The sequence below is a fragment of the Delphinus delphis genome, chromosome 2 (assembly GCF_949987515.2).
Source record: "Delphinus delphis chromosome 2, mDelDel1.2, whole genome shotgun sequence".
Lineage (NCBI taxonomy): Eukaryota > Metazoa > Chordata > Mammalia > Artiodactyla > Delphinidae > Delphinus > Delphinus delphis.
The window spans coordinates 69,203,591-69,225,686 of NC_082684.1; the positions used below are offsets into that span (position 1 = coordinate 69,203,591).

The following is a 22,096-nucleotide window of genomic DNA, read 5'->3' on the forward strand; positions in this document are numbered from 1 at the left end:
TGTATTTTAAGTTAGCCAGTTAATGTTTAGTTATCCAGAGAGTTCACCAAATATAAATAAGCTCTTTCCCAAATAAAGTCTATGGCAACTGTGAGACAGGCGGCCTTATTTTTCTCCCATTAATCACTAGAAACTTCACACGGCGTGAAAGTCTCAAGGGATATTTCTGGCTGGGAAAAAGATCCTCCCTCCTCAGTTCTAATCAGTCCATCCCATCTGTAATGGCTTTAGAAAATTGTTAATGACATAAAGTGACAGTCGAAGGGCTTTTTGGTCTGTCAGTGTAGGGTTACTATGAGCTCTCTGACAAACTACTACATGCAGCCCTCAAAGCTGCTGGAAAATGATCTGGATTACGAAGGAATAAATTTGATATGTTAGCAATCACAAGCGGGAACTGAAAAGAAAGGTTTCCTTAATACGGTTCTTTCAGGCTATAATGGGAAATACGAAGATAAATCTGGCTCAGAGACAAACCCACATAAGACTGCCTTGAGCACTCAGAATATAGATCTCTGTTATGCGATGTGTAAAACACACAATGGCCGGAATAAGGAGCTAAGTATATAAGTGCAAACAAACCCGTTTTTATAGTTAGCGTGGCATTTTGAATGGAGCTTTAAGCCTAAAGGACACTCTCCTACTTGCAGATGAAGATGGGAAATGTAACAGTAAGTACTGTGTTTTCATAGAAGTCTAATAAGAAAATGTTCTGGAAAATTATGAACATAAACCAAATTAAACCTGAATTTTTCCCCATAAAAATTGGAAAACCTTGCTTTCCCTAATCTAAAATACTGTTTTTCTTCCAGTTCCATTATCTTGCTTTCGAATCATGGAAAGTGAACAACCGTGGGACAGGCGGCCTTATTTACATAGAGAAGTGTTCGATTCTGAACAGTGATGTGAGAATGACTACAATTTAAAATATCTGTTAAATACAGTAACATGACATCACAAGGTATAATATCGTTCCTTGCATTATATAAAAGTTCTGCACAGAATTGATAAATAAATGCATATCTGGGAATTTGAACCAGTTAAAAATAGGCAGATAATAGATATGGAAATGGAAATTTGGAGAATTTTTTAAAGGCTAATTTTATTCTAATGCAGTGAAACATTTTCTTTCATGTATTTTTTTTCCAATTTCTAAAGCATTCACCTCATTATATTGTCACAAAAGGTGACAATATAAACAGTTTCCCATACATCTCCTGTAGGTTGTGCTAAGGGCTATAAAAATATTAAATTCTGACAATTTCACAGATCTTGCATGATTAGGTCAAAAGATTGTTACTTAGTAGAGAAATTTCTACAGAGAACAGCTAGATGATATTTCAAATCCTAACATGTTCAGTAAGACACCAGAAAGGGAATTTTATCTCAGTATAGAATAGTGTCGTATTAGTGAAAGAAAATTTGGAGAACTTTAAAAGCAGGATAATTTCTATTAATATAAGATAATTTAACAAGGGCTCTACTTGGAGAACTCCATTTTTACCGGATAGTTTCAAAAGGTAGCTTCCAGTGCTATGATTCTACCATTAGTGACAATTTCTCTTAGGTGAGTGTCTTCTGGTAAGGATAGACAACCAGCTAATATGCCCTGAACTAGGCTAGAGCTATGCCTTGAAAACAGGAATGGAATGAAGAGAGAACAGGAATAATTTTTCAATGAATAATTTTTATTGAACTAGGTAGTGGAATTTCAACTGATTTCCTTTCCATCGTTAAATGCTGCACATTCTCTCTGAGAATTGTAGCTAGAACTGGAAAATCACTGGCACACTGAGAGAAGTTCATCCCATTTGGCTTTGGAACAGGTCACAGGCTTTGGAGATCTACACTAATCCTTTCAGACTAGTAGGGGCCATCTCATAAATATCTATTTCACTACTCTAAAATGATTAAATGACATCATGATGACCTAGTTTAAGGAAAATGTTACATGAGGGCCCTAAATGGCACCCTGGTGGCCTGAAAGAGTTAATGCAGTTTTCTTAAGTGGCCAATTCAGTGTTAGTCTGCAATGTACAGAGCAGGGAATATGTCCCAATAACTCACTGATAGCTTCATCTAATATAAGTATATTAAGTTGAGAGAAGTCATTTGAAGGAGTCTCTAAGAGAGCACGTGGCAATTCTGATTAATTCAGCAGCTCTGCAAAGGAAGGAAAAATGGAGCCTATGGAAATTCAATAATCCTATAGAGAAACATTCCTCTTAAAGAATGTTCCTTTTAAAGAATATCTCAAGAGATCATAATGTGTAACAGATATTGCATTCTTTCAAAATACAACTAAAGTTTGTGTGTAACACACCCTGAGAGCAAATAACATTTATGTTTTTAGAGTAGGAACTAAGAAGAATGTTTTTCTAATTTTTCAATGTATTCAATATCATGAAACTGTAATACATCAGAACAGTAGATAGCAATTAGAAACTAATCTCTTCTTATATTACATGAAAGGACTTACAACAAAAGTAGTCGAAAACCATGTATGGGGTTTAATATTATTAGTGCAAATTCTGTGATCAAGTTGGGTGTAGGAAAAGGTGAGAAAATATAAGAAAAATAGCAGAGGAACTGAGGAGATAATTTTGAGAGTAAAAGTAGTGAACACGTTTTAGTATGAAAAAATAATTTGATTAAATGAGTCAGTCAATTAATAGAAGCATAGAAACATGGAACACTAATCACCAGTCCTTTATTCACCTTAAAACTATCACACATAAGTATATATATGAAAATATGTATGTATATATGTAAATAAAGTCCAGAAACAGCATAAGTAGTAACATATTTCAATATATATAATAAAAATTTATTATATGAAAAAGGAAAACTTTCACATCTATGGGCGAGAGAAGAATTTTGGGAGTCAGTACAATGTACTTGTGAAGAGAATGGATTCTTGGGTCATAACTCTTGGTTCTAATTCCAGCTATGTTTAATAGCTGTATTACCCTGAGCAAATCTTAACTGTTCTTCAGCTCCCTTATATGAAAGTTAAGGAGAGTATAACACTTACCTACCTTGTTGGGTTATGAGAATTGACAGAGATAATAAATGTAAAGCATCTGGTAGAGTATCTGGCTCAAAGTAAACCACAATAAATGCTAATCCTTATTATTATTCAATAAATGGCTAACCACTTAGAAAAGTTTCCCTCTCATGTTATGTCAAAAATAAAATCAGGTGGATTAAATAGTTAAATGTTTAAAAAAAACTATAAGAATAGAAAAGAAGATCTGTCTGAATATTTATAATAACCTTGCATTGAAAGTAGGAAATGCAAAGCCATAGACCTATGGAAGACTGCTGAAATTTTAAACTTCTGATAGAAAAAAAAGTTTATAAACATAAAAGACACATGGCAGAATAGAAAAATATTTACAGTGTGTAATACAAAGGGTTATCATAATTTATATTGAGAGCCTTCTGACCATCAATTGTTCTAAAAACTAATATTATATCAAGCAGGTAATGAACACAAACAGATGGTATATATTGTAACTTCACTGCGCTTTCTAGCCTCAGAGCCTTCTCAGTCTTTATCTTCTGTAACTTTTTCTCCACATGAAGGAAACAGAGTAAACGTTACTTCAGCCTTTTCTGATCAGTCTAATTTATGTCTCCCTAAATTTCTTTCTCCTGGCATTTTTTTCTGTCATAGCTGTTGTCCTTTATCATATACTTATGTGCGTTGATTTTTTTCCCTTTTTCCCTCACTACACAATAAGCTCATGGGGCCAGGTCGTACACTGTTTGCCACTCTATAGGAAGCCCTTAGCATATAGCAGGCATTTGAAGTAATGAAAGTGAATATCATAACAGGCCTTGTACACCAGGTTAAAACATTTAGCCTTTATAGCTAAGACAGTCATAGAAGAATTTTAAGCAGGATAAATCTTTCTTGGGCTTTGGTGAAGGTTGGGTAAAGAATGAACTGGAAGGGAGCATGTCTGGAGACCAGGTCATTGTTTAGAAAAGGAATTTAAAAAATCCAAGACATTATGAAGCTCTAAACTAAGGAAGTTTAATGGAAATAGAACAGGAAAGTTTCCAATGATATTTAAAATTAGACTATTTTAACTGAAGCAGAGTGTATATACAGGGAAATAATGAGAATGAAATTTGATTCTGGATTTTAGAGCAGATTGTAAACCTCTAAAGCTATATTAAGACATTCGTAATTCTTTAAGTAGTATAAAGCCAATGAGGAATTTTGGAAATAGGATTTTGTTTGGTTTTTCTTTTTGTTTGTTTGCATCTTTTACCAAAAATATTTATTTATTTATTTATTTATTTGCCTTCGCCGGGTCTTAGTTGTGGCATTCAGGATCTTTTTTTTAGTTGCGGCATGCAGGATCTAGTTCCCTGACCAGGGATTGAACCCAGGTCCCCTGCATTGGGAGCGCAGAGTCTTAGCCACTGGACCACCAGGGAGGTCCCTGTTCGCATCTTTTAAACCATCTTAATTAGCAGGATTAAGTTATTTGGACATATGGACTAGACTTCTGGGACCACAGAAAAGCTGAATTTACAGTTTTATGAATCAGTACTCTAACTCAGCTATAAGTCTTTAGGTCCAACGCCATCTCAATGAAGAATTCCTGGGATTCTGATAAGTATTGTCAAATAAACTTCCCTTTATCATTATCGCCATCACCACCAACACTACTACAACCAATGATAATGGTGGCACTAACAGCAACGACATCAACAAACGTTTATTGAATAATTACTATGTATAAGGCGCTGCAGTTTGTGCTTAAGTACATAGAAATCTGACCTAGTCCCTGCTGTCAGAGAGGTAGAGTAAGTACATTAAAATACACTAGCTATGAAGAGTAGCATGTAATAAAATGAGTTATAGGAAAGTAATTGCTACCGAAGTTCAAATAAGAGAGAGTTGACCATAGTTGAAAAGTCTTTGGGAAAAGCTACGTGGAGGAGATGAGACTTGAATAGGCATTTGAGGAATAAATAAGATAAATATAGAGGAAGGGCAACTACTCAGGGAGCATGGCAAGAGCAAAGGTGGAGGTGGAGCTCTCACATCTTTTTTAAGGACAAGTAGACAGGTGGACAAATAGACTGCTTTGACTAAAGCATTGGGTTCACAAAGAGAAATAAAGGAAGTGGTCAGAGAGTTGAATGGAAACAGATTGTAAGTTATCCTTGATGTCAAACCAAGTTTATTTTGAATAAACTTATGATCACTTATGTTGAGGAAAGTGAGGAATCATTTGTAAGTTTTACGCAAAGTAGCTACTGGTGGAAAGTTGTGCGTGAAAGTTTTAAGATGAATCTAAATGAGTATGTTCTGGGTAAAAATTCAGGTTGGTGAGACTAGTTACTGTGGCAATCTTCTAGGAAAGGAAAACAAGAACCTGATGTGAGAAAGAAAGACAAAATAATAGGAGACTTGTTCTTACCTTTTATTACAAAATTTTTCAAAATAAAAAAATAATATAATGAACCCCCAAATATTTACCACCCAGCTTCAAAAATTATTAATTTATGACCAATCTTATCTCTATTCCTACCTACCTAATGTGACTACAGGTTTTATGACTAAATTTCTAAATAAGGAGATGAGGACTCATTAAAAAACATAACCATAATATCTAAAAAAATTTTATCATACCTGAAAAATTAACTATTTCTGAACAATCCCAAATATGTAGTCAGTGTTCAAATTTCCCTAATTTTTTTATTTGAAATTTTTTTGTAATTCATTTCTTTGAATCAGTATTCAAATAATGTCCATTTATTGTAATTAGTTGATGATGTTTCATAAATATTTTTCATCTTTAGTTTTATCTTCTGTTTTTTAATTTATCTTGAAATTTATTTATTAAAGAGACAGACAATATTTGCTGATTACACACTCATGGTAATATTTACAATGATCGTCCGTCTCCTATATTTCCTAGAAAATGGTTGTTATATTTTAAAGCTTGATCGGATTTAGGTTTCTTTTCTTTTTTTTTTTTTTGGTGGAGGTGAGGGCAAGAATTTTTTATAGGTTGTGCTGTGTAGTATCAAGGGGCACATAATATTTGTCTCTTTTTTTGTGTGTGTTACAGCAACTATTAAAAAGTGATGATATTCTAATTCATTCATTTTAATTTATTAATTGAAATACTATAAATACAAACATCAATAATTTGATTACCTTGACTCATAATTTATATAGGAAATGCAGGATAAATATCTATTGCTCTTTATGAACCAGTTCTTAAAAAAATGAATTGTTTTTCTAGCCTTCTCCAAAGTTACCAATGATTTTCTTTATTTTAAAATAATTATGAACTCATACATTAAGATATGTTTGATGTATTTCAATCTACTGCAGTTATCCTTATTGATGTTCAAATTGTCCTATCTTTGCCCCATAGGAAGGCTTTTTAATTGACTTCTGAATCTTTTTGATACAACCCTAGTAGCCTTTGAGAGCTTTCTTTCCTGTATGACAAGATGTCCCAGGATCATCTTTTTTTAAGTTTTCTACTCAGCACTCAGAATCAACCATTCTCCAAGGATACTGTATTACTGTGAAATGGTATTTAGAGACCACAAATGAATTCTAGGTGTGCTCATTGCTATAGAGTTACTCATTGCTTTTATGTTTCTAGAGGACAGGGCCAAGAAATGTGTACTTTTTAAAGATAAAGTTTACTGTGAGTTCATATTATTTATATTTATTGTGAGTTCCAATTCAAATTCAGGAGTATATGGTTTTTACCTAAATGTATTGATCTTACATTTTTTCCCTGTTTCCCTTATGCCAGCACTCCTTGTTTTTAATGATAACCATAAATCCTTTGCCTTTTCCCTTGCTACAAAGACAACAGTCTCATAGTAGCAATACAATACTGCTACCTACAATACAAATCCTCAGACTGTACAGTTAGTTATCTTTTCAAGTTTCAATTTTTGGACCTATGAATATATCCAGCTAAGGATACACAGTCAAATTCTTGTATTTTAAAGTCACTGTAAACATTTTCACCTTTTATGTTATGTTACTTATCTTTTCATGCGTGGATTCCATAGTGGTTAATTACGGAAGCTTTGTAATATGTACCAACAACTTCTAGGGATAAATTTTTCTCATTCTCCTTTTCAGAGTTATCTTTTATTTTAGGTTTATTACTTCTTTTTCCAACTAAACTCTGTTTAGCTTTAGGAGAAAGAAAACCTAATGATATCTTTATTGTGTTGACATAGTTATGATGTTAAGTCTTCCCACCCAAGAATATATGTCTATTTGTTCACTTCTACTTTTGTGCCTTTCAGGATTGCTTTGGGATCTTCTGCATATGAGAGATATTAAAAAGATGAAACAGTAGGACTGGAATATGAGGGGAGAAATAGAGAAAAACCTGGTTTCCAGCCTCTTTTATGGGAGAATGAGTTATATGTTTGCTTGACAGAAATGGGATTATTTTAAGAGATTAACACAGGAAATAATGGTGAGTTTTTATTTTAGTACCAGACCTGAGTTCTACCTAAGCTTCAATCGCAACTAAACATATCAAATTTATATAGAAATAAATGTTACTAAAATAAATTAGGAATAATCCCTGAGAGAGTAAATCACACAAGATAATTATTCACTGTACTTAGCCACATGGTATGAAACAATGTTCATTTTAGAGCGTGTGCAGTTTCATGCAAATTGTAGAGGTTTTCCTCCACCACCTTTTCACATGCTTCTCACTTCGTAGCACTCTCCTTGCAACTGCCCTACCCCTACTGCCACCACCTCATTCTGGATTGAATATCCATATCATGCCATAGTTCTTCAAACAGCTCCTATATCAGAAATCAGGGTCCTGTACTGGACTCTTCCCTCCCTCTCCCATCTCCCGCTGTCTACTGTCTACTAAATCCTGTTGAGTCTACTCCTAAAGAAGCTGAAAAAGAAGGTTGAGTCTACCTCTTAAAAAGCTCTTAAAAAAAAAAAAGCTCTTGAAAAATTTCTTACTCCTCTCCATTATCATTGCCTGTGACATTGCTTTTTTCAGAACATCATTTTCTCACCGATTATATTGAGAGCAAATCTTCAATACTCATCTTGCTTCCTGTATCCTCTTGTTTCCTTTCTTACATGACTACATGTGGCAATATTTATCCTATTTACAATATCTTCAAGCCATCTTTCTTCTGTACTGCTACCTGAGTCATCTTTAAAAATACAAGTTAAATACTTCTATGACCTCCATTACTTAAAGCAGATTCCCAATGTATAGTCTAGAAAATGCCAAAGAGTTCCATGACAAATGCTGCATCTTATATTCTTAAGAGGGTCACAGGGTAAATTGGCTATAAAGAGCTCCCTCTAGTAGAGAAATCTGTTTAAATGTGATCAAGCTAATGAGCCTGGATTCATGTGATTATGAGCTTTTTAAACATACCTATGCCAATTTTTTTGGCAATCCATTGTCTGAAAACATACTTAGAGTATACTGATATAAAGAATAAAATGTTAACTCCTTATCACGAATAATTTTACTATTGCTGTGGCCTCATCTTCCACAGGTCCCTCTTATTCTTAATATTCTAACAAGGACCAGGGGGGCACAGTTCACACTCTTGTGCACTGTGGACAGTACCCCAAAATTTGCCGTACTGATTTATCTTTCTGTATTTTTAGGTACGCAGTACCATTCTTCTGAACAGATTTTGCTCCCGTCGTCCACCTAATAAATTCCCACTCATCTTTCAAGACCCAGTTTAGATGTCACCTCCTCAGTACCAGTTTGAACATCATCTACATACAATGAATCAGAAGAGATATCATGGCCCAAAGAAATATGCAAAGTGAGATGAAAGCCAAAAACATACCTTCAGCAATGCCTATATTTAGGCATAACTCCCTGTTATTTCAGAAGAGGCCCCATGAAGGAGACGGAAAAGGAATTTTTTAAGTTATAGGATGAAAACCAATAGAAATTTTGTTCCGGAGGCCAGTTAAAATGACAAAGTATTAATAGAAAGGTTCAAATACTAGAGTTATCAATAAGAGGAGGAGGAAGACCAAAAAGACACATTTGAGTCTTACTGATGATCTTAATAAAGCAGTTTCAGGAGAGTTACTGAATACTGCTAGATAACTATACTCTCCTTTATTCTCCAGCCAAAAACAGCAAAATACTCAGAGGACCTGAAACTACACACACACGCGCGCGCACGCATTTCCATACAGAGAAAACCAGATGGAAAAAACTGACAGCTTGAGATGACGTTTAAGAAGATGAAGGATCCTGGGGGTAGAGGGCATTAAGGAAGCAGGGCAATGAGAAGGAAACTTAGAAAAGGGATTTTTCTCGTGTCTTTCCTTGGAGGGACATGGAGATCCTGCTAAACAGGAAAAGTAAAGAACTTTTGTCCACCATTCTCTAGATTTTATGTGTAGGTGATTGATTGTCTAACAGTAACAAAATTTTCACAATGTCAAATGTTAAGGGTACAACAAAAGAGTTACAAAAGGAAGATAAGGCTATAACTTGAAAGTAGAATTGAGGAAAAGATTTTGCTAGGCTGAGGGAAGGAGACAGAAGAAAGGAATACATTGTCAAGACAATAGTGAGAAGAGAATTAATGGAGTAGAGTACTAGAAGAGAGTATTTATGTGTGTGTGTGTGTGTGTGTGTGTGTGTGTACGTGTGCACAGGCACACGTGCTAGGACTGCAAGGAAAGAGGGATTGGATCAGGGTAATAGTTTGGTTTACATTCAATTCTCTGACCAATAATTCAGGTTTATAGACTGTTAATGTTTGATATCTCTGTACACCTTTCCCATGAACCAATAAAGAATGTTGCTTTCTTTTGACTATAACATTTTGAAGATCCAATTTGTCTTATATTTCCACAAATATAAAAAGAAACCCTCACTTTATAATTCTGTGAACATTCAGAGAGAAAACTTTCTTAGGATTATACATGGCAAAGAAAAGAATGTTTCCTCTATCTTATGTATAGAAAACTCACATTAATATCTTCCCTGGATATAGAACTGGTCACATAGCCTTTGGCTGTTCTTTAGTGCAATATACTGGCAACATGGAACACATTTTAGAGGTGAAGACTACTTAGGGAGTCTACAGGGAATAGCTGAGCAAAAGGAATCTGCTGGATATTTCTGTACTGTTTTCATGATTCACTGTTATGAAGTCAGGCCTCAGGGAACAAGGGTCAAGGGCCACATATTCCTTTTTCACTTTGGAACAATCAGAACATTACTTAATCAGGAGAAAATATTTTATATTATAATATCTTTAAGTAAGGAGTAGGATTGCTTTGTGATCTATGAAATGAAGGTTTAATAGAATAGGAGGCCTCCTCCATACACTGTCATCAAAGCATCCAAATGTTTTATCCTGCCTGGAACATTCCTTACACATGATTCTTACTTCTTAGCTCCAAACTACGCCTAGGAGGAATCTTTTGTTCTTGGTGCTGCCAAAACTTCCACCTTCCAGCAATGACCTCAGTTTAGCACCTGCTCATAAGATGTGTTTGCACATCGTTGGTACGTTATGGTGACATATATGTTCCTATCAAGGAGACTGTCATAGAATTCAGGAGATGTTAACATTTTTCCATCTGTGTGTGTGAAAGTGACGTTTCCTGTTAATTTTGTTCTCTTGCTGAACTCTCCAAGCAAAAGCCTTCTGGGGGAGGCAGAATGATGTCATTATAGTCATAGCATAAATTTTTCAACCTTTAGAATGAGACATATTGTGGCATATATTTCACTACTTTTAAAAGCAGTAAAATAAAAACTTGGAGGATGATGATATCAATTTTGTATTTTTCAAGTGTGGGGGTTTCCAGAGCCTTGAGAATGACTCCAGGGCTAAAATTTCCTCTGGCACGTGGATTTCCTCTCTCACCTTAGAATAGGCAAGCCCATCTACGGGTGTCCTTGTTTATGAGGCAAACAGAGACTTGGCTATTTAACTTCAGACGTGTCGAGACGTTTTTCAGGCAAAATAGTCTAGCACTAGTGATTTAAAAATAAAAAGAGATCAAACCTCCAATTTCAGCTCTGACATGTAAAAGCTTTGGAAGTTGTCACTCCCATTTTTACAACCAGAAAAAGCTGAAATCAGTAACTTTTCTTGGACTTCTTATCAGAGAACTGATACGGCAGAGCAAACTGCCATCCTGAAATTCAGAGAAAGAGGCAAATGTAGAGTCACAGTCTCCAGCGCCTTTTCTTAAGAAGAAACCACTGGGGTCATAAACTGCTGGAAACAATAATTTTGATGAACTGTTAGAGGCTGAGTGTGGACTAGTATGAGAGAGAGCTATTTCTGGGGGCTGTGATCCTAAGGGGACTCCCAATACTATCTTGGGTTTTACCTCCAGGAACCATTCCAGGTTCTTACCTTGAAGAACCAAGTTAAGATCCCCTCATGGCTCTCACATGGAAGAGGAAAAGTAGCCATTGTCAACTGCCCCAAGAGTGGTCTCAAAATGAAGGGGTGCTCTTCAAGGGAAAGATTTAAAAAGACTTAGCCACCTAAGGGAAGGGAATTCTCTCCTCTCCAGCCTCTGTTAGCTTTCCTGCAACACCAAAGGGGGAAAAAAAAATCTAAGAACTGTAACTTGTAAAGGTTACAGCCCAGGAGCAAAGCCCACTAAAAGAGATTCAGTCATAATAATACAAAATACTTCCTCTCCCCTGTTTCCTTCCATCACATTGACAGGGATCCAGTGCATTACAGCTCAAAGAACTAAAAGACAGACTTTATCTAAGGAAGGTATCTTAGGGAAGCCAAAGACAACGAGGGAGACAAAAGCAAGGGCAATAAAGGAATTGAAGCCTTTGGCACTTACAGATGCAGCAAATATTCAATACAGCCCTAGTCCTAGACACACTGACATAAAACCTTACACTAAAGGCCTATTCACTTAAGTTTCTATCACCTGACACATCTTGTCTGGCCTTCAACAAAAAATTATAAGGCATGCTAAAAGAGAAAAACAAGGTCTGAAGACAAAGCAAGAATCTGACCAGATTCAGATATGACACAGATGTTAGAATTATGAGTCGGGGACTTTAAAATAACTATGATTAATATGTTCAGAGTGCTAATGGAAAAGTAGAGAGTATGCAAGAATATCTGGGTAAAGTAAGCAGAGGGATGGAAACTCTAGGAAAGAATCAAAAGAGAATGCAAGAAATCAAAACCATTGTAACAAAAATAAAAGATGCTTTAGAAGGGCTTATCAATAAACTTGGTACAGCTGAGAAAGTAATAAGTGAACTTGAAGATAGGTCACTATAAACTTTCCAAAAAGAAATGCAGAAAAGAAAAAATAAAAATAAAAAATTGAACAGAACATCTAATAATTGTGGTACAATTACAAAAAGTGTAACCTGCAAGCATTTGGAATACCAGAAGAAGAAAGAAGGAGCAGGAGAAATATTGGAAATAATAATAGTGAGAACTTTTCAACATTAATGATAGACACCAAACCACAGACTAGGAAGCTCAAAAAATATAAGCAGGATAAATACCAAAAAATACCCCCCCAAGTCTAGGCATATCATACTCAAACTTTGGAAAACCAAAGACAAAGAGAAAATGTTGAAATCAGCCAGAATTAAGGAAAAAAAACACACCTGACTTGTAGAGAAAAAAAGGCTAAGAATTACAGCAGACCTCCCTTCTAAAACATTGCTAGTAAGAAGACAGTGCAGAAGAGAGTTGATATGAACTCAAGAAGGGAATTGATATGCTAAAAGAGGAATGGCGATGGAGTCATAGAAAATGTTGAATTAAAATCAGAGAAAACAAAGAAAAATGCAATGAACAGAAAACAGAAACACGGTAGTTATTAATCCAGCTATATCAAAATACATTTTAAATGTGAATGGCCTAACTATACAAATTAAAAGACAGATTATTGTATTTTTAAAAAAGACAACTCTATGATGTCTAGAAGAAGTCCACTATAAGAAGTCCACTTTCAGACTAAAAGTAAAGGAACAGAGAGAGAGATATCATGTTAATACTAATCAGAAGAAAACAAGAGTGGCTATATTAACTTCTGATATAGTTGACTTCAGATCAAGGAAAATTATTAGGGATTAAGACAGGCTTCTATAATGATAAAGGGTCAATTCTCCAAGCAGATATAATAATTCTTAATATATGTATATACCTAAATAAAAGCACATCAAAATATGTGGGATAAAAACTGATAAAACTTTAAGGAGAAATAGATAAATCCACTATTATAGTTGCAGTACTTGTTTTTTTTTTTTTGTTTTTTTTTTTTTTGCGATACACAGCCCTCTCCCTGTTGCGGCCTCTCCCGTTGCGCAGCACAGGCTCCGGCCGTGCAGGCTCAGCGGCCATGGCTCACGGGCCCTGCCGCTCCGTGGCACGTGGGATCTTCGCAGACCGGGGCACGAACTCGTGTCCCCTGCATTGGCAGGTGGACTCTCAACCACTGCGCCACCAGGGAAGCCCTATAGTTGCAGTTTTCATTACCTTTCTGTCAATAGCTGATACATCAGCAAGCAGAAAGTCAGTAAAGATATAGTTTAACTGAAGAGCATTATGAATCAACCTGAACTAGTTAACATTTATAGAATACCCTATCCAACACTGGCAGAATAAACATTTTTCTCAAGATTTCCTGGAACATTATTAATGACAGACCATATGCTTGGTTATAACACCTTAATAAATTTAAAATAAAATAAATCATGCAGGGTATGTTCTCAGGCCACAGTGGGATTAAACTATAAATCAGTAACACATAGATAGCTAGAAAAACTCCCAAATATTTGGAGATTAAACAATACACGTTAAAATAACATATGGGTCAAAGAAGAAATCTCAATAGAACTTAAAAAATATTTTGACCTAAACAAAAATGAAAATACAACCTCTCAAAATTTTTGGAATTCAGCAAAACCAGTGCTTAGAGGGAAATTTATAGTATTAAATCCATTACTTAGAAAAAAAGAAAGATCTGTAATCAATAATCTAAGTTTTCACCTTGCAAAACTAGAGAAAAAAGACCAATTGAGACTAAATCAAGTAAGAAAAAAAGAATATTAGAGCAGAAATCAATGAAATTAAAAACAGAAAAACAGAAAATCAATGAAACCAAAAACTGGTTCTTTGAAATGATCAATAAAATTGTTATAAACCTGTTGGCAAACTAAACAAGAAAAAACAGAGAATAAACAAATTCACAGTAAAGGAAGGAAAGAGTGATCATCACTACCAGTTCCAACAACATTAATAGAATAAGAGAAGAGAAGAATATTTATGCTCCCAAATTGATACCTTATTTAAAAAAAGATCAGTTCCTTGAAAGATACAAAAACACCAAAATTTACACAAGGAAAATATCTAATTTGAATAGCCTACATCTGTTAAAGAAATCGAATTAACAATTACTTTTCAAAAGAGAAAGCATTGGCTCAAATGGTTTCATTGGTGAATTATACCAAATATTTGAAGAAGAAATCATACCAATTCTCCACAGTCTCTTCCAGAATATAAATGTAGAAGAAACACTACCTAACTCATTCTATGAGGCCAGCATTACCCTAATATCAAAACCAAAGACATTACAAGGAAGGAAAATTACAGATCAATATCTCTCATAAACACAGATCAAAATTCCTCAAAAATATATTAGCAAATTTAATTCAACACTATTAAGAGAATAATAATAATAGTCACAAACCAGGGGAAATATTTGCAAAACACATACCTGAAAAGAACTTGTATTTAAAATATACAAATAATTCTTAAAATTCAACCCATAAGAAATCATACAACCTAATTTAAAAAGTAAAACAAAACAAAAAGAACCCAAACTCACTGGAGAAGATATATAGATGGAAAATAAGTATATGAAAAAATGATCAACATTATCTGTCATTGGGATATTCCAAATTAGAACAACAATGAGATACCATTACATACCTATTAGAATGGGTAAAATTTTAAAAAAAGATGATAATACCAAAGATGGTGAGCATTTGGAACATTCCTGGTAGGACAATAAAATGGTGCAGTCAATTTAGATGACAGTTGGAAAGTTCCTTGTAATGCTAAACATAGTCTTACCATCTGATCATAGCATAAGCAATCATGCTTCTAGATACATGTCCAAATTTTTGCAAACTTATGTCTACAAGAAAGCCTGCACAAAAATGTTTATAACAACTTTATTCATCATCACTAAGACCTGGAAGCAACCAATATGTCCTTCAATAGGTGAGTGAATAAACAAACTGTAGTACCTCAAGTAAAATGAAATATTACTCAGCGATAAGAAATAAATATCAATTTTGAATTGAATTTTCATATGAAAAATATGAATTATCATTTTTAAGTGAAAGAAACCAGACTGAAAAGGTTACAAACTATATAATTCTAATTACATGACATCTGGAAAGGGCAAACACATACGGTAAAAAGATCAGTGGTTGCAGGAGGGAAGGGGAAAAGAATCAAACAGGTGAAGCACAGAGGACTTACACGGCGGTGAAACTATTCAGTATAAAACTGCAATGGTGGATATATAACATTATGCACTTGTCAAAACCCATAGAAGAGTGCTGTACAGAGAGTGAAACAGTGTATGCGAATTTGAAAAATCAGTTAGTAGGTCCTGAGATTTCAGGATGGAATGCAGTATATGACAAAAAATATAACCTTATTACAAAAAAGGGAAACAATCTCACTGAAGGTGGTAGGGAGAAAAGGTACTGACTTAACTTTGGAAATAAGTAGAGTCTGTAAGACTAAAGGCAAAAGAACTATACATAAGCACTATACTATAGTTTGTAAAGTTTTTCCCCCCATGGAGTATGGATTAACATTTCTGATACTGCTATACATGTATACTGGAACTGAATAATTAAGTAAATAGATTGTGGACTGTGGGAGCCAGCTTTCTTACTGTTGGACTAAGAAGTTACAGTTAAGCAAAGGAATGAGAATAAAATCATCAATGAAGCAACTAATTAGACTTGGAGACATCAGTGTTATGTTTAGCTTAATACATATACAGATGGTTACATACAGTACTATTTATAGATATTTGTATATACATGGGTTAATAGGCACACAAATATTTCTTTCCTTTGTAGCAGAGAAGGCCTAAAAGAAAGCAAAGAGTATACCTAGTACCCCAATCTTGGTTTCTAATACCATTTCCCAATAAAAGGAACCAGAGGTCCAAAGAAAAATGACTGATTCTAGGTTTGGGGCAGGAAATACACAAGATAGGCCTGGATCATCTTATAACACCAGCAAGTGGAGAAATACTACACATACAGATACACATATACACACACACACACACACACACACACACACACTGATGGGGGTATGTTAAAAAAGACAAAAGATACAACTGAAAAAGTTCTCAATAGCTAGGAACAGAACCATGAGCAGAGAAATAAAGTAGTCTTGAAATTTAACCAAAGTATAAAATAAATACCCGTAAGTCCATACTGATATAAATATATGACTGAATAAATAAATGAAGGAGAAGAGACAAAGATCCCTTGCAGAAGAATTCCAAATAATTTGTGTAGATATTGAGTACTTTATCCTCAAAGAAATGGAACATAATTCCCCAGTCTTTAGGTGAGGGCTATGCATAGTGACTCCCTTCCAAAAAGTACAGTATGGCAAGGGGTAGAGACAATTGCTCTATAGTGGAGAAACCTCAGCAACATTACCTCACCCAGATAATGGTCAACATCAACAATGGTAAGTCATGTTGATAGTATGTACCGTCGATATGATGTGAGGATAATGGCACTTCACGTCTATGGTCTTCCTCTCAAAAACATAACCCCAGTCTACTATTGAAAAGTACATCAGACAAATCCCAATAGAGGAGCAGTTTACAAAATACTTAATCGGTACTCCTAGAAACTGTGAAGGTCATCAAAAACAAGGAAACTCTAATAACTCTCAACGTGAAGAGTAGCCTAAGGGAATCTGACAACTAATTGCAACATGGTACATTTGGTTGTACCATTTTGGATGGGATTCTGGAAAGACAAAACCAAGAGGACATTGGGTAATAACTAAAGAAATCTGAACAAAGTATAGACTTCAGTTAAAAGTAATATATCAGTATTGGTTTATTAATTGTAACAAATGTACTATACTAATGTAAGATGTTAATAATAGGGGAAACTGGGTACAGAGTTTATGGGAAATCACTACTATATTTTTTCTGTAAATCTGAAAATGTTCTAAAAATAAAGTTTATTAACAAAATATGCTACTTGATTCACATGAAATAGAAAAAAAAGAGCCCCCAAATAATTAATACTGATAAAAATAGAAATTAAATCATTCACTCTGATGACTTTAGACAGCTTTGATGATGATGGTGTTAGTAGTCTACACAGAGGTGACAAAAAGCTTCCACATTTGTGCTCTATATATTAAGATAAATGAGAAAACAGACCATTCTATCTAAACTCTCTATCTTTAATTTTACTGTGCAATTTATATTTTACCTTCAGAATCTTAAAATACTCTTTGTTTTAAATAATATTTCCCTGGGAATTCCCTGGTGGTCCAGTGGTTAGGACTTGGCACTTTCACTGCTGGGGGGCCAGGGTTCAATCCCTGGTCAGGGAACTAAGATCCCACAAAACTTGCAGTGCGGCATGCATGCATGCATGCATAAATAAATAAATATTTAAAATTCCCCCTGATTATAGAATTAATACATATTCACTGTAGAAAATTTGGAAAGTATCAAAAAGTGTAAAGAAGAAAATGACAATACCTACAATTGCACCATCCAGTCATAAGAAGTTTTTTAAAGTTTTAGTATTTATTTTCTAGACATAACATTTTATTTTAATAAAATATTTCTGAGCATTTCTATATGAATATGATCACATTTAAAACATTACTGAACCTCATTCAGGTCATTTTGCCATATACTCTGTTCTAGAGTTTTAGTATATTGAATCATTGGGTAAATATTTTTGGAGAATGCAAATAAGTTTACATATAATTATATTAGTGAGAAGATATCATATAAATTATGCCTATGTAATGACATTTTTGACTGAATGTATTTGTCAGTCAAATAATATAAGTCAATTGAGTTTTAAAACTATCCAAACTGATTGACATCTTAGACATAGTCAATTTGATTGAAAATCCTTTTCTTCACTCATGAATCATTCATTCAATGAATATTTGCAAACCTACTATGTGCCAGGCACTGTTTTAGGCTCTAGGCACATAGGTGAACCAACGAGATATAGTTCCTAACTTCACAGAACTTATATTCTCGTGGGGTGGCAAATAAATTATATATATGTGTGTGTATATATATATATGTGTGTGTGTGTGTGATATGGTGATATGTGCTATTGAGAAAAATCAAGAAGGAAGCACACTAGGAAATGAGGGTGGTGAGTGCAAGAGGATTGGACTGCCTTCTATTCATAGGGTTCTAGGGGAGTCCTGGGCTTTCTATAGTTACTACGGAAAGGGCGTATCAGCACCTAAAAAGTTGATAGTGAATGTAAGGTTGAAAATTTTGCAGGATAGTGGGATAGAGGTCTTTTTGTGAACACCCTAAATTCAGAACCCTTTCTTTTTTTTTTTAACATCTTTATTGGAGTATAATTGCTTTACAATGGTGTGTTAGTTTCTGCTTTATAACAAAGTGAATCAGTTATACATATACATATGTTCCCATATCTCTTCCCTCTTGCATCTCCCTCCCTCCCACCCTCCCTATCCCACCCCTCTAGGTGGTCACAAAGCACCGAGCTGATCTCCCTGTGCTATGCGCAGCTGCTTCCCACTAGCTATCCAGAACCCTTTCTTAACTACTGTCCTGGTGAAATGGAAGTTGTGGAAGAAGCAGTCTTACCTGTGGAGCTTCTGTGTGCTTTTGTAACTACTGCTAATGGCGGTCCAAAGGCTGGGGGAAGTGACTGTCTAATCATGTAGATGAATTTAGCAAAAAACCAAGGTGGTTTTACCTCAGCCCTGTGGTGTCAAGTCTATCCATGAGAAAGCTCTTTTTATGAGACCTCTTCATAGGTAACTGTGCAGGATGTCCCTAAATGCATTTATAGTTTGAAACCTTAAAACTAGCTAACTTTCTGACCCCCAATATAATTGTCTGTAAAAATAAGATGGTAGGGTTTCTGGTCTCGCATGTAAGGAATTTAAAAGTCTACACTTTCTATACTAACAACGAGTAAAGAGCTGAACAAACTGAAAAATAAATGACCTTTCTTAGATCCATTATACAAGTGAGGTCATAGGGCAAACCACTGCCCCCCCAAATTTCAAAGACTGACAAGGAGATAAAGAGAAACACAACTTACCAGTGCACAAACCCATGAGCAGAAATCTCTGTGAGAGCCAGTGTTGAGGGTAAGAAAACTTAAACTGTAGTTGATGACTTGCTGGAGGCTCAGTGTGGACAAGACTGAGACTTAAAAACTCCAGGAGGACTGTCACAGGTGGGTTTTACCTCTCGGAGCTTTACCAGGCCCTCACGGTGAATATCAGAGAAAAATCGCCTCATGCTTCAGGCAGGGTGAGGAGAAAAGGAACAATTTTGAAACATGGAGTATTCTGTTCTTCTTAACAAGGCCTGCCCTGAGGAGAAACTTTTTAACCAGAGCCTAATCTGCTGGGGTATTATCAGAGCCTAACTGACTTGGGGGAAGGGAAAAACCCGAGAAGCTGTGAAATTCACAGTCCACTGGCACAGGCTCACCAAGTAACTGAGAGCTAATGGGAGGACTATAGAACACTTATCTCCTTCCGCATTGTACCAATACATTACTAAAGGCCTAATTAACACAATTCCTTTTGACTGGTACATCATGTCCACCTTTCAACAAAAAAATAACAGGGAAAAAGCCCACAGTTTGAGTAGACTGAACAAGCATCAGAACCAGAGTCAAATATGGCAGGAATCTTGCAATTATCAGAAAAGGAATTTTTTTTTTTTCTTTGCGGTACGCGGCCCTCTCACTGTCGCGGCCTCGGCTCACGAGCCCAGCTGCTCCGCGGCATGTGGGATCTTCCCGGACCGGGGCACGAACCCGTGTCCCCTGAATCGGCGGGCGGACTCTCAACCACTGTGCCACCAGGGAAGCCCGGAATTTTTTAAAAACTATAATTAATTAATATGCTAAGGGCTTTAATAGAAAAATTAGACAACATGCGGGAACAATGTAAGCGGAGAGATGAAATACCTAAGAAAGAATAAAAAGAGAGGCTAGCGATAAAAAACAATCTAATAGAAATACAGAATGCTTTAATGCGCTCATCAGTAGACTGAACATAGAAGAGGAAAGAATCTCTGAGCTTCGGTATATAACAATGGAAACTTTCAAAACTGAAAAGCAAGAGAAAAAAGACTGAAAACATAAAATGTCCAAGAATGGTGGGACAATGATAAAAGGTATAACATATATGTAATGGCAATACCATTCAAAGCAGTAATGAATGAGAATTTCCCCAAATTAATGTCAGACACTAAACCTTAGATCCAGGAAGCCCCGAGAACAATAAGTAGAATAAGTAGGATAAACATTAAAAAATCCTACACCTAGGCATATCATATTCAACTTCAGAAAATCAAAGATAAAGAAAAAAATCCTGAGAGAAGACAGAGGAATCCAAACCTATTACCTATAGAGGAACAAAGGTAAGAATTAACTCCTGTTTCTCCTCAGAAATCATGCAAGCAAAGAGTGAAGTGAAATATTTAGTGTTTAGAGAAAAAAGCTACTAATCTAGAGTTCTGCACCCTGTGAAATCATCCTTCAAAAGTGAGGAAGAAATAGACTTTCTCAGACAAACAAAAATTGAGAGAGCATATAGGCTAACACTGTCTTTGTTTGCAGATGACATGATCGTCTACGTAAAAATCCAAAACAACAAAAAACTTCCTGAAACTAATAACCAATTATAACAAGGTTGTAGAATTCAAGATTAATACACAAAAGTCCATTACTTTCCTATATACCAGTAATGAACAAGTGAAATTTGAAATTAAAAACACATTTACATTAGCACTCTCAAAAGTGAAATAATTAGGTATAAATCTAACAAAATATGTACAAGATCTATACAAGCATCTTATATGAGAAAACCCACAAAACTCTGACGAACAGAATCAAAGAAGCCTAAATAAATGAAGCGATACTATATGTTCATGTCTAAGAAGACAATATTGTCGAGATGTCAGTTCTTCCCAACTTGATCTATAGATTCAATGCAATCCCCCCAAAATTCCAGTAAGTTATTTTGTTGATATCAACAAAATGATTCCAAAGTTTATATGGAGATTCAAAAGACCCAGAACAACCAACTCAACAATGAAGGAGTACAAAGTCAGAGGACTTGACACTATCTACCTCAAGACTTACTATAAAGTTACACTACTGAAGACAGTGTGGTATTGGTGAAAGAACAGACATAGATCAGTGGAACAGAACAGAGACCCAAAATAGACCCACGTAAATATAGTCAACTGATCTCTGACAAAAGGAGCAAAGGCAGCACAATGGAGAAGAGACAGTCTTTTGAACAAGTGGTACTGGAACAACTGGACACGCACATGCAAAACATTGACTCTAGACACAGAACTTACACCCTTCACAAAAATTAATTCCATATGGATCTCAAATCTAAATGTAAATTGCAAAGCTATAAAACTTCTAGAATATAAGAGAAAACCTAGGTGGCCTTGGATATGGCAATGACTTTTTGATACAACAAAAAAAGAACAAACCATGAAAAAAACAATTGATTAGCTGGACTTAATTAAAATTAAAACCTTTTGCTCTGCGAAAGACAACGTCAAGAGAATGAGAAGACAAGCCAAAGACTGCGAGAAAATGTTTGCGTGAGACATATCTGATAATGGACTGTTATTCCCAACACACAAAGAACTCTTAAAACTCAGCAATAAGAAAATTAACAATCTGATTAAAACATGAGCAAAAGACCTGAACGAACTTTGACTAAAGAAGATATACAGAATGCAAGTAAGCGTATGAAAAGATGTTCA

The 22,096-nt window shown here is 35.2% G+C and overlaps 1 long non-coding RNA gene across 1 annotated transcript; it reads left to right on the forward strand.

Annotated features, from left to right (window-relative positions):
- Window positions 1-829: 829 nt before the first annotated feature.
- On the forward strand, window positions 830-9,904 carry LOC132419588 (uncharacterized). The gene is made up of 3 exons (XR_009518211.1): window positions 830-961; window positions 7,312-7,487; window positions 8,672-9,904. It is a non-coding gene; the product is annotated as an uncharacterized lncRNA (long non-coding RNA).
- Window positions 9,905-22,096: the final 12,192 nt, after the last annotated feature.